Raw genomic sequence first — 15176 nt, forward strand, 5'->3', positions numbered from 1 at the left:
TCTCGCTTTTTTGGATATACTGAGAAATTGGGGCCGGTTTTACCTGTGACAGGGCACTGGATTGGATTACACCTGAGAGGAGGAGTTTAATATTCAACAGCTCTCATTGCTTATGGTCCTGCATGTTTAACCTAAAAAACCTGATGAAATTAACAGTGCAGTGTGTGAGTGTGTGTGTGTGTGTGTATATATATATATATATATATATATATATATATATATATATATATATATATATATATATACACACACACACACACACACACACAACAAAATGAAATTTAAATAGTTTAGGGCTACTTTTAGCTGTAACATGCAAACATGTCTGACTTAAATTTAGCACACAGGATACTTCTTTACATTTAATACAAATTGTAGATTACTTTTATAAATGTACAAGTGGGGAACTATTTACCAACAGTATAGTTAAGATATAATTAAGATATAATGACAACATTTGCATTAAAAAAATGAAAATTCACTGTCACAGAAATCATGGAAATGTTCAAACTTCTGCTGCTTTATCTTGTTGCATGCTTAAGACAGCATGAGTTTGGTGAAAAACCTAAAAACTAGCAGTTAAAAAAGTTGTTGATGAAGTAAAAAAAAAAAAGTGGTCTTAATAAAAAAGTTTCTACATTGAATTTCACTTAAATTATATGTAGGCCTATACTGTTTACAGTGAGAATATAGCAGACACATTTGAACAACTGAAATGTGTTATTTTGCTGTGAAATTCGTTTTCATGTTGTAAGTCTTTTCTATTCACATGCATTCGCGTGCCTTTAGTTTCCTGTGATTTGTGTGCATAACAATATGAGGTGTTGCCAATACAACAGTAAGTCCCCTGTGTTAATTTAGCATATTAGGATAGGCCCAATTCAAACCGCTGTGAACACCCACACCAACCCAAAACTGAAGATTAGAGTTCTTTAACTAAACAACAAAAAGAAAGGGTTTAACACAAACATATTTATTAAAGCTGGTCAATTACTTTTTATAGTATAATACTATATGATTAAATATCATCATAATATTGCGTGGTTATTATGTAAATGTTCAAGAGATAGATTATATTGATTTCAACCCTAATGTCGTCTAATAGAAATACATGAACAGTAATCTTCTGAATAATCTGTTTGTTTATCTGATTTGTGTTTGTTTGCATGTAATTTGACTTTAATAGGCTACAAAAGCAGAAGGGAGATGTATAAATTGCTTGCATTTGCTAAATTCCAAGACATTTGCAATTTTTTTTATATGCAAATCACCCAACTTCATGAAACTCATTTCCTTCTCAGTTTCTGTGACATCTTTCAGTCATTCAGTAGGATAATTAATATCCCCATTTCAGTGTAGAGAGTCGTTTTCGCTACCGGCTAAGTGAGTTTAGACAGTTAAGTGGAGATAATTCCTAAAATGATACAAGGATAAGATAATAAACAGCACCTCTCCTTAGCGAGAGAAGGCTTTAGAGATGGTATCATTCAGTTTTTAGTTTATACTTCCCCCCTTCCATACACACACCCACCAACACACTTCTGCTCAGAGTCCTGCTGCAATGTTTATTTACACTAATACTGAGACTCCTGTTTGAGCACAATGTTTATATTTGCTGTCAGCCTTGAATGTGAGCTGACAGCTGGAACTTCACGTTTTCAAATAAAAATGTAAAACTTTGGTCACACTTTATATTATGTGTCTTTAACTACTATGTACTTAGATGAAAAAACAAGTACAGTGTACTTATTGTGTCCATGTTGTATTTCAAAACATTTTTGCTGCTATTGACGTGGATAGAGGTAAGGTTAGGGACAGGTTTGGTGGTATGGGTAGGTTTAAGGGTGGGTTAAGGTGTAAGGGAATGGTCAACAGTGTAATTATAAACGTAATTACAGAAATTAATGTAATTATATGCAGGTATTTTTAAAATATAAGTACAATATAAAAACATGTATGTACACAGTATCAAATCATTAATTTAAATGTAAGTAGTAGTTAAAGACACCTAATATAAGGTGGGACCAAGAGTTTTTATGCGTGTTGGCCATTCATTTACATGACAACGGCATTTTGGGGGCCTGAAAATGCAAACTTTGGAAAACCGGTTTCCGTGTAAACTACAAAAACACAAATTTGTGAAAACGGGGATGTCATGCGCTTGCGTATTACATGTTCAGTTTATAGGCGAGTTTATAGTGTTTCTTTACAAAGTGACATCGCCAACTACTGGCCTGTAATGGCTATAATTATTAATGTTTAAAATTGAGAAGAAATTCATTTGACATCTTTTTTTTTTTTTTTTTTCAAATACTTTTTATATTTGTATATTATAAAAATAGAGATTAGGCTCATTGCTGGCAGTTCTTTCATTAAGAGCAATATCTAGTGTCCTAAAATCCTGTTTGAACTCAAGAATGAGACATGATTGTACACATGAAACTAAATTAATAAGGATTTATTATCTTGCTCATAGCAAAACAACTGAACCAACACCCATTGAAGAACACCCTACAAAACTATGCATTCAAAGTAAATCCCTAAAGGCCTGGAGCAAAATTATAGACAACCAGGTTAAAAAACAAAATCAAAAATGTTTCAAATCTGCAAATTTGTAGTATTTCTTTATATGTGATAGTAGTCATATATTCCTTGTTTAAATGTGTAATCTGTGAACTAGATGAATGACTGTATATGTATATGATGGAACTATATTATATTGAAGGTATCAACAAGGAAGTACAATAAGAGCAGCCTACACAGTCTTCGCTGGAATAAAACAGAATCAGACCTGATTGAATAAGAGTTCATTTGCATGTACGACAAGCAGATTATGTAAACTTCAGCACAAGCTTATGCATCCCTCTAGATTTTGGTCAAAAGTGAAAATGAGGGCCGTAAAGATCAGGCAGTATGTCAGTGCTGAAGCTTTTGTAAAATAATAATCAAAATTAATATATATATATATATATATATATATATATATATATATATATATATATATATATATATATATATATATATATATATATATATTCATGAGAAAACAATTATAGGGCACAAGAAAATATAAAATATTTACATTATAAATATAATATCTATTTGAACACTGTAAACACTGAAATTATATCGATTAACATATTTCTTAGAAGGAAGATCATGGACTAGCTTGAGTCTATTTGCAGTTCCCCTAGGATGTGGTGCGTGATTCCCTTCTGTTTGTGTTCTCTCCTAACTCCTACTCTTGACAGTTATTTGCCAGCTTCAGTCATGAGTCTCAATGGAGAGCACCAGGATGTGAGGGTAATAAGATGCAAATACAGACCACCTTTTAGACTTGCCAGAACTTATCCTAACTGCATGTACCTAGAGTCTAGTGTTTCTCAATATTCATCCAGGTACCGATAAAGTAGTACTGATGTTACAATCCAAACCACATCCTATTTGCTCACAGTAACGGCTGCTCTCTTCTTCACTGCCATTTGACCAGTTACTGCCTAGAGACAAAATTGCAATGTTAAGTAAATAAAATACTGAAGGATCTTCATGATGTGCTGAAATTGACATGTCCAAACAACTAACTGCTTTTTTGCATTTTCCCAATAAACAGACCAGCAGTGAATGTCTGTTTGCTGGGATAAGCTCTGGTGTTTTGGAGAAACTATTAGGAAGATGTTATCAGGCCGTCTTGTGTGCTTACAGTGCAAACACAGCGAGAGAGTGAGGGTAGCGTGGGCCCGTATGCTGAACCCACCTCTATCCTTGTCCTTTCATGTCTGATATATCCTTGAGGTCAGCAGAAAGGTCGGGTTGTGGGATATAGGCGGACTGGCTGCTTTGTTTGAAAATTGCTCTGAAAATTAGACTCAAGAATATATCGCTAACCTCACTTCAACTGACATCAACTGTTTATTTTAGCTGGTTTAATCACCCTGGCATTTCTTAATTTATGCCCCCAGAATATACCAGTAATTTAAAAGTTAAAAACGTGGTCGTCATAAAAGTCATTGTATGTATGATTGTTTTTAAATGTACACTGCCTGCTCCAAAAAAAAGTCACTGTTTGGATTTAAAAATGCTTAAGAGTCTATGATTGGATATATATCATTATTACAGTGATTTTTATGTTTCTAGCATGTTGTATGTTTGAGAACAGTTCTTCTAAACCTAATTGATGGAGCGTGTAGCTTTTAATTTCTTAAAGGGATAGTTCATCCAAAAATGAAAATTTGATGTTGATCTGCTTACCCCCAAGGGCATCCAAGATGTAGGTGACTTTGTTTCTTCAGTAGAACACAAATGATGATTTTTAACTCCAACTGTTGCCGTCTGACAGTCGTATAATGCATGGCAATGGGAACTCCATTTATAAGAGAAAGAAAAAAAAAACATGCACAGACAAATCCAAATTATACCCTGTGGCTTGTGATGATGTCCTAAAACACGAAACGATCGGTTTGTGCGAGAAACCGAACAGTATTTATATAATTTTTTACCTCTAAAATACCACTATGTCCAACTGCATTCAGCATCCGGTTAGTGAGGTCTGAACTATAAATACTGTTCGGTTTCTCACACAAACCGATCGTTTTGTGTCTTAGGACATCAATTTGTCGTCACAAGCCGCAGGGTTTAATTTGGATTTGTCTGTGCATGTTTTTTTTACTCTTACAGACGAAATTCCCATTGACATGCATTATAAGACTGACAGACGGCAATGGTTGGAGTTGAAAATCATAATTTATGTTCTACTGAAGAAACAAAGTCACCTACATCTTGGATGCCATGGGGGTAAGCATGGAAATAAATGTTTTGATGTTATTTCCATCAAAAGGGTGCATCAATTTTCGGTCAAGATCTTGTGTTGACAATACAAGAGGTGAGCACTCTGTAAAGTCTTATTCAGCACATCCCAAATACTTTCAATGAATTTAAGGTCCGGACTCAGAGGAGCCAATTCATGTGTGAAAATGATTCTTCTTGTTCCTCCCAACCATTCTTTCACAATTAGAACCCAATAAATCTTGGCATTAGCTGGGTTTCTATCCAAACGTGAAGCAAATCTTTTCAAAGTTCGCAAAAATAAAAAACCTAACAAATGCGAATTAGGTGCGTTTCTATCAAGTTGTTTGATTGGATGACGGTGATTTTGGTAACCTAGTAACCATCAGTAAACAAAACACCATCAGCAGAAACAGCCAATTAGTCACATGGGTTTACTGTTCGCTACGTCAGAATTTATTTGGCAAATGTGTTTCCATCTCCCATTATTTGTATTAACTCTTTTTCACATAAGTCACAAACCACCTTAAATGAGCATAAATTTTTTTTTTTGCGAATTAAGGGAATTTTTATTTTAAATTTGGAGTTTTCATCACTCGTTTCTGATGCGATACTTCAAAATGCACATAAAAACAGGGTGATGGACACATAGATAATGTCAACCTGGAATATGGCCATGATAAGTGGTTGTTAAGAAATGAAAAGCTACACGCTCGGGTTAGAAGAACTGTTCCCAAACTAAAAATAATAATCACTGCAATAATGATCCAATCACAGAATCTTGAACATTTGCCTATTTTAATGCAAACGGTGACTTTTTTGGGGGCAGGGCAGTGTATTTTTAAATGATTTAATTAATAGATCTCGTCATTGACCAGTTGTTACGGCTGGACTTTCTACCTGTTCACAGCTCAAAACTTTTTTTTTTAGAAAGACAAATAATGACCAATATCATATCCATAGGCAACTTCAGTTTCATGTCACAACAGGCTGACAGTAAACGTTGACTCATGTTATACCCAAAGTTTTGCCCATTTGTGTGAGTTAATTTGTTCAACAATAGATGGTGGGATGTGTGTTCCATTGTGAAGATGTTGCGAGACGTCTGATTGGCTTGAGCTTGCAACTGTCAAGACTGAAAAACTGACCCTTTTCCCACAACAGTCTCACTCACTTATCATTTTCTTTTCTTGTGTTTACTCTAGCAGTTGAAATATGCAGGTTGAAACATGCTTGAAGCACAGAGCAATGCTTCGGCATGCTACCAAAAAAAAAATAAAAAAATGACATCAGGTGCATTTGATAAGCAGATACTTGCAGCCTCACAAAATAATTCTCATTGGGAAACTGCAAAATGCATGAAGATATGATATGCAGTATTGTTTAAAGCAGTTTTTTTCTTCTTACCAAGGTAATTGCTGAGTGACAAAACAAATTACTAAAGCAAACAGAAGTCAGATGTGTAGTTTGTTTTAAAACCTTGTTTTATATGTACATATATTTTGCATTTTGTATGTGGTCTCGTATCTTTTATATCTCAGGAGACACAAAAAAGAGTTCTCAAATATTAACTTTGTCTCATGAGAAAAAGCATTAGGTTAAATAAAAATAGACACAAATGAGACAATTGTTTGTTTTCATGCAGTGAGAGTGCAGAGGTATAAATTTGAGTTCATGTTGAAAACCTTTAAATAATGATAGTAAATATGCTGGGACACTCTTAGGTTTGTTGTTTACTGGTTGCTTCAACAGGAACTGAACAGGAATGTTGATGAACAAAACTTTCTGCATTCCATTTAGTTCCAGCATGCAAATGAGGCCTCCGAAAAAATCACTTTTAAGATTTTTAATAGTTTTAGGTGGTATGACACTCTGACCAGTGGCATTGACAGCATTCACAGTGCTTGGAATAAACATTTATGTTTGACCCCATTTTGATTCTAGCTTAATTTGAATAATCATCCAGCATGATGTTGACCCTTGTGAAAAAGAAGTACACTTAAGCATGTTTTTAAAAAGAGTAGTTATTACGGATCCTCATAGTATCTCCAAATAACAAGACCATCTCTGCGCTGGAGCTGACAAAAGTCTGCCGGATGATGCATTTTGCACTTGTGCTGACAAATAAATGTGAATTTCTTGGTTCAGGTAACACAGAGAATGAGTAAACATTGTTCATTTACATATACTACTGCCGGCATTGTACTAACTGACTAATACTATTGTGTTGAAAAGAGGTAAAATTACACTTTAAGAGCAGTACTTTTTCACAATTGACTATTTATACACTCCTTCGACCCCGGTCAAAACATGCATCAAACTATAGTGGAGCAGATGTTTGCAGAACTGATGCAGTGTAGCTATTTTTTAAATATCAGAATTCACCTGTTATATTGACATGAATCTTTTTTTTAATCTATGAATTGATCTATATAAGTTCTTTAAGGTGTTTAGTACCTGAACTCATTCATTTGATGCACTTCAATTGAAATACACGTTGCTTACTCTCTAAAAAATGCTGGGTTTAATATGGACAAACCCAGGGATTGGGTTGTTTTCACCCAGACATTTTTTTCAACCAATTTTGTATTTTTTTTTTTAGCCAGCAATATATTAATATAGTAAAAGGCATGTTTTACTATATCACCCCCAAATAGGGGCAAATTTGTGGGGTGTTTTAAGCTGAAACTTGACCAGACCAGAGACTTATATTACATCTTGTGAAAGAGGGCATAATAGGTGCCCTTTAACCCAACCTGCTGAGTTTGTCCATATTTTACCCAACTTGGGTTATTTTTAACCCAGCATTTTTTAGAGTGTAGATTCTAGAATTGCGATGGAAACAGCTGCAGTTTCACAGAATGTTGCATGGATGAATAAGTACCTCTTAACTTTGTTTTCAGGTCATAAGACAGGGACGTGTGACACACACACACACACACACACACACACACACACACACACACACCCCCTATGGGTAGTCACAGTATAGTAGCATGCATGCACACACAAAACCGCACTCAGTTCATTGCGAAAAACACATAAATCTCCATCCAAGCAATAAAAGGTGACATGAGTGCCAAATGAGACGAGCAAATTTCATGAGCCATTCTATGAGGTCAAGTAGCATTTCTCTTTCCTTCTGCTTTTGACACCGCAGAGACTTTCATAAGATGATACCTGATGCTCAAAGATACAGAGACAGGAGCTTGATACGAGAAGAACCTTTAAACGAGCAAGTTAACACATGTGTATGTCACACCCTGAGCTTTCCTCTCGAAACAACAGCGCTTGAACCTTCATTAGAGTGAAACACTGCTGTGAATGTGGCCGTTATAAAGGGCGGTTTACGTTGTGAAGAACTGAGATTAGGACCTGTAGTACAACCTCAGACAGCGGAGGTTAAACATGCTTCTCCGCCATACCCGGTTAGGCTTCTTTTACAGCTCTGTCAAGTTTTCAGCTATACTGAGATTTCAGAAGCCGATCGTATAAGAAAGCGCTTCAACATTCATTTTTTCTCCAGGTTATTTAGTATTCAGTTCTGTAGCAGACTACAATGCAAATACAGTGGCATTAAAGGGTTAGTACACCCAAAAATGAAAATTCAGTCATTAATTACTCACCCTCATGTCTTTCCAAACCCGTAAGACCTTTATTCATCTTCAGAACACAGATTAAGATATTTCTATTAAGAGCTTTCTAACCTCCCAACATAATAACCAATTTCAAGGCTCACAGTGCAACGTTTCCAGGTTCTACATCAGAATGCTGGCTCATTGGTCAGCTCCTGCATCACCATCACATGCATGCGTCGTCATCAAAAATATCTTAAAGGGGACCTATTATTACCCTTTTTACAAGATGTAATATAAGTCTCTGGTGACCCCAGAATGTGTCTGTGAAGTTTCAGCTCAAAATACCCCACAGATCATTTATTATAGCTTGTCAAATTTGCCCCTATTTGGGTGTGAGCAAAAACACGCCGTTTTTGTGTGTGTCCCTTTAAATGCAAATGAGCTGCTGTTCCCGGCACGCTTTCCAGAAGAGGGCGGAGCTTTAACAGCTCACACTTCGGTTGCTCAACAACAACAAAGCTGGAGAATCTCACGCAGCCAAAAATGAGGATTGTCAGTAACGGTGTTCAGCTTTACATTGTTCAAACTGGAGTCGACACTGATGGAGAGACTCAGGAAGAAGTTACAACTTTTAGAATGAAACTGGATGTTTCTGAATGGTTAGTGGATAAATATATGTAGCTGCTGTGGAGTTGATTCAACTCATCGACTAGCATGTGCCGTCATGTTAGTATTATGTGCAAATCCAGTTGAATTTACCCTCATTTGTGAAGCAATCTGGTGTAAAATGACGACATGGCACTCTTCCTCTTCTGTAAAGCAGCCCAACATGACCTCACCCCCTTTGTTGCGTGTTCTCGGGGGCGGGGTTTATGTAAATTGTAGGGTTTGTGATGTCACCAACCTGGGAAGAAGTTTGTTGTAGTCCCTACCAGCCATTAGTTGTAGTCCTTAAAAAGCGATTTCTTTAAAAGAAAATATCTCCCTTTGCATTGAACTTTGAGCGCCGTAAGCTGTCGTTTGCAGATGTTGTTTACGCTCAAACAGCAACATTACACACTAACTAAAGTTAAACAAGTGAAATCATAATCAACCACCCCTTTAATTTGTGATAAATGAAGGTCTTATGGGTGTGGAATGACATGAGAATGAGTAATTAAAGACAGAAATTAAATTTTTGGGTGAACTAACCCTTTAAGTACTTTCTATCCCAGTGAGAATAAATGCAAAATGAGATAAATACACAGACAGTTGTGAAAGACAAATGGAAAGAAAAACAAATAGGAAGAAAAACTGTCAGTTTGGTGCACAGATAAGACACACAGTATGATTGTGTGATGGAGGTAACATTCACTCTCTGCTGCAGCCAAGCACCAGGGCAGGTAGGAACAGGCAGGTTTCACTTGAGTCCAAGCCAAAGCCATTACACTGAAATTATAACAGTCACCTCAGTATCAGAACTATGAACAACCCTGCACACACATCTGTCTCCCGTTACAATGCTCTGCCGCCCATGCTACATGTCACAGTGTGAAGGTCTGTCAATGAGGTACTGAAAGAAAACACGTTCTTATACAAAGCTTTGCAGAAAGCTGCAAACCGCTCATTTATCATAATAAAAAAAGGGCAGTGGCTATAAAAAAATCATTTGAAAAAACATTCACCTTTTTGCATTAACTAAAAATGAGAACCGAAAGCTAAAAAAAAAAAATTATTAGTAGGAATATTTTATTTTAATACAATTATTTATGCACTGTACTAAATGAAAAGAGCAAACATTCTGGAAAAAATACTTAAACTGGCCCCAAAAAGTATTTGGATAATTTAGAGTTAAATAAAAAAAATATATTTTTGTTATATAACATAATACACTACCATTCAAAAGTTTTTTACAATTCATTTATTTCTTATTCCTGTGATGCAAAGCTGAATTTTCAGCATCATTACTCCAGTTTTCAAAAATATGTTTCAAATGAAAACAAAAAATCATCTGGTCATAGATCATGTTCATAGTTAATGTGATGAAATACACCTGCTGCACAAAATCGAAGTAAAATTCCATCAAATTGAATTGAATAATTCTCATATATATTATTCATATTATGAATTAAGAATTTTGAATGAGTTAAAAAAAAAACTACAGCTTAATAAAACATTTTGTACAAATCTTAATTGAAAAAGGGAACGGACCATTTCAGTTTGTGATTCGTATTCATAAATTTAAATATGAGTTAAAAAAATTATGAATACAAATCACATAAACTGAATTGGTCCATTCCCTTGTTCCATTAAGATTTACACAAAATAGATGTATGACCGTTATACGCAGAAATCTGCATGTTTGTGTCATACTGATCTTTCGGGGAATAACCTAATTTACGCTTTTCTTGTAAACACCAGGCTAAAAATGCTTTGTGACTGGTATAGTTTGAGTCAAAACAAGTATGAACTTTCAACCACCACCTCAACTCATTTTGCCTTCTGCTTTACTGAAATGACACACTTTCAGTCATTATGCAGGGGTTTGGCACAGCTAATAATCCTTGCAAGTGTGTCATCAATCAAAGCAAGACTCTGAGTCAAAGTTACTGGCAATCCCAGCTGGATACTGGACTGAACTACCTGTATTTGTTCTTGGAGGGTTTTGAACCCGAACACCGATCAGATCAGATCAGATCAGCTGATGTTCACTGAGAGACTGAAGTGAGAAACTGTGTTGTGACTATATGGAATTGAAGAGGATTTCCCAGTGTCAGATAAACTCAGGGCAAGACGACTCCCTGCATGTGAAAAACATTCGAGTTTCAGTTGAACCTCAGCCAGATCTTGTAGACAAAGGGGAAAAGGCAGCGTTCGAGGTTTTACTGTAAGGCAAGATTAATCCAGTGATAAAAACACCACTCACAGATACAATCATTCGAAGCAAATGCTGTAAATCCATACTGATTTGAAAGGCAAATGTGTATGTAGTTATGTTAAAAGCAAAACCGGTAACACTTTACAATAACAGTACATGAATAACCATGAACTAATACCTGAATTAATAGTTACTTCAACATGAACTCATGATTAGTTAAGATATGAACTAATGAAGAGTGATCCTTAACTACGACAGGAGTCATAGGGATTCATGCATGAAAACAGAAGCCTTAACTATGCGTTAATACATGTTTGATAATTAATGCATTAATTAACATTTAGGGTAAACTAAATCAAAGTCTCTATAAGAAGGAATAATACATATTTGGACTTTGAAATAAATTTAAACAATTTATTATTGTCAGAATTTAAACTACTGACATCAGCAGCTTCATTATAAACATCACTGAAAGGCACAGGATTAGTTTGCCATTATTTTCACTTATCCTCCTTATCAAACATATAAAATACTAAATACACTATTTATCTTAAAAGGTCTTAATCTGTTTTGTGATATTCTTTCCTATCAAACTAAATTACTGTGACTTACATCAGTTCCTTAGGAATCAGTTCCCAAAAAAATAACCAAACAGGAAACATGAACTAAGGTCAGGGAGCGTTTGCTGGGATCAGATTCAGAAGATCACTCTCCATCCAGACGCAGGCCGTGATCATACTGTACCTCCATTCTCTGACTTTATGAAAAGTCACTCAACATCACTTAACTGGGCTGATTACTTATAGTTGTGTTAGTACATGTGTATTTGATAGTAAGTTAATGATAATCATGAGCTGAATTTGGTAAGTAATTAACAGTGAATTAATTATGATTGTGCCCCCTCAAGTAAAGTCATGACATAAGTATACATTAACAAACCATTAGTTGATGTTAGTATATGCTTAGTTAATAATGAGTTAATTATGATTGTGCCCCCTCAAGTAAAGTCATGACATGATGCACATATCACACATCATTAACTAATATATGAATAAATACTATAGAGTGCCATCCTTATTCCTATACATCCTAAAAACTACTAAAGTATTTGTATTTTATTTTTATTTATATAATTAAACATATATGGACTTGAAATCAAGCCATAAACATACCTGTAAAGACACACATAAGGCACATTTACATGTAAAATAGCGCGCGACCACAAGCTAATGCTAATCAAAGCATAAACATTTAAATTAGGGCTGGGCGATGTATCGAATGCTTTTGTCACGCGCATTTCTTCAGTAAAGCCGGTTCCCTGATTACCGCTAAATCGCCATCACCTGCTTTCAAATGAAGCGGCATTTAATAGACAGAGCCGTAGTTCACTGATAAGACACGCAATATCGCGTTCAATATCGATATGTATCGCCGTCGATATTGAACGCGATATTGCGTGTCTTATCAGTGACAAAAGCATTTGATACATCGCCCAGCCCTAATTTAAATGACAAAAATACAAATACAGTTAATAACTGCACATAACCTCCTGAAAATCCCAATAAAACATACATGTAAATATGTCTTTAATTATTAATTCAGCTTACCAAAGCAGTCAACATTTATTAGTTTAAAATGCCAGCAACACAACAAACACGCCAAGAGAACACCTAGCGTGCGCCACTAATGAGGGTCCCGCCAGAAACAAACCCTACATACTTTAGTTCCGGGAATAAACTATGACTATTTAGCTATGACTAAATATAAATGAACTGTAAAAATCAGAAAACAGTTTAGATCAAATTAAATTTATTAGTGGTAGTTAGTCTATTTTCCACATTTGATTAGACAGATCTATGTAATTAATGGCTAAATAATCATGTGCCATTGCAATTATTTGTCACAAAGCTGCAGATGGCAGATTATGATATTACAGTGTAAATTATGACAGTATTAAATCACGTTTAATTCAAATTCAGAGTACTTCTTGTTTACTCTTATGGAGGCTGATTTATTTAGTTTACCCCTAAATGTTAATTAATGCATTAATTATCAAACATGTATTAATGCGTAGTTAAGGCTGCTGTTTTCATGCATGAATCCCTATGACTCCTGTCGTAGTTAAGGATCACTCTTCATTAGTTCATGATTAGTTCATATCTTATCTAATCATGAGTTCATGTGGAAGTAACTATTAATTTAGGTATTAGTTCATGGTTATTCATGTACTGTTATTGTAAAGTGTTACCGCAAAACCATTTCAATTTGACAGATTTAGACAAACTATCTGCCAATAATATTAAGTAAAATATCCAAAAACCACAAAAACAGTGTTATATATTTTGTTGACTTGTGTACTTCCCAAATGTTTCCAAGAATGCTTAAATCCAGAGAAATAAGCAATTTTAACCAGGACAGGTGAGCAACTGTTTGGATACATTAATCAGCAGAAAGCTAATCATGATAGCTCAACACAGTAAGTCTTATTGTTTGATTTACAGCTTGCACCATGTTTTACCATGCCTAATATTGATCTAGCTCACTGCAATGTGCAACAAGTTCCTCATAGTAGCCGCCGAGCGAACACAGAGTAGCACTATAACAACTTTCAACACACAAATGTATCTAATATGATAAACAGCGCTGCTTTACACCAGTATCGGCGACTGCGGCATACTAACAATTCAGCTGCTCTCGAAACGTGTGTCGCGCTCGTCTCTCATATAGTACCTCAGAGATGACGTGTTTTTGTAGGCAAAACCCGGAAGCGAGTTAGCTTTTTAGGAATTCTGGTTCCATCGCCCTAAAGTCTATGACTTTTTTGAATGGGTTTTTGCTAAATCGCCTGAAATAAGGTCTGTGGTTAACAAAGCCTCTAAATATTTTCACGTTTTGATCTGTGACATAAAACACACCAGTTATAACCCACTTGTGATTTTTTTTTTAAACCTTTATTGTGTCTTCAAATCGGCGGTTGCTAACAAGTTGCTAAAACGGACTTTAGACGTCATCGTGACAAACAGGACATTTGGACAGCATTTCTCATGAAAAAGTGGATAAGTATTCATACACATCAGCGAGCATGTTTTTAAATAAAGTTTGAGGAAGCTTGGTGGTGGTGTTGATCTGTGACAAAGTCCCTTTAAGACAAGTCATTTCACTCGGCGGCCATCTTTGAAACGCCTCTCGGGCATCCTGGGCATCATGCAGCTCCTATCTCTTTGAATGGGGAAACATCAAATTCTCCAAAGCTGTTTGCCAAGCTTACGATTAAATTTTATATTTGAAATCACCAATGAATTCTGACAACTGTCTCGTAAATGTTTTTTAAAACGCTCGAATCATGACAAAAAAACTATTTTTTAGGCTGGATCAAGCTAATGTGCATGCGCAGACCTAAATGCGGGTCAATTGCGCGCGTCTGACTGTTTCTATAGAAACCAGTGCTTCTAACGGCCGCTGCAGTGACGCGATGACTTTACCAGTTGGCGATTGGCTCTTATTTTGAAGGCGGGACTTATTCCGCCATATTGCGCGTTACACTTTCTCCCATTCAAAACAATACGAGTGACATGTCTTCTGTTATTCTATAGTCTTTGTCCGCGACCATGGTGTGCTGTAATCCGTTTATAGCCTACTGTTAGCTTTTTATATCTGATGACTTTATTTAGGCTTCAAAATGTATAAATGTTGTGTTAACTTGTAAAGATTATCATAAACGTACCCTAAAAGAAAAATCAGTGTAGGACTGTGTGTGTTTTATGTCCACTTAAAGGGTTAGTTTTCTCAAAAATGAACATTCTTTCATTAATTTCTCACCTTCATGTCGTTCCAAACCCACTTTAATTCATCTTCAGAACTCAAATGAAGATCTTTTTGATGAAATCTAAGAGCTTTCTGTCCCTCCATAGACAGCTACGCAAGTGAAACTTTGATTCTTCAAAAAGTCAATAGAGATC

At 35.5% G+C, this 15176-nt stretch overlaps 1 protein-coding gene across 1 annotated transcript in view; it reads left to right on the plus strand.

Moving 5' to 3' along the window:
- The window catches only part of ywhaqb (tyrosine 3-monooxygenase/tryptophan 5-monooxygenase activation protein, theta polypeptide b), a 78215-nt gene that overhangs the window by 24859 nt on the left and 38180 nt on the right, over window positions 1-15176 (plus strand). The window lies entirely within an intron of this gene.

This window comes from Chanodichthys erythropterus, chromosome 18, assembly GCF_024489055.1.
Source record: "Chanodichthys erythropterus isolate Z2021 chromosome 18, ASM2448905v1, whole genome shotgun sequence".
NCBI lineage: Eukaryota > Metazoa > Chordata > Actinopteri > Cypriniformes > Xenocyprididae > Chanodichthys > Chanodichthys erythropterus.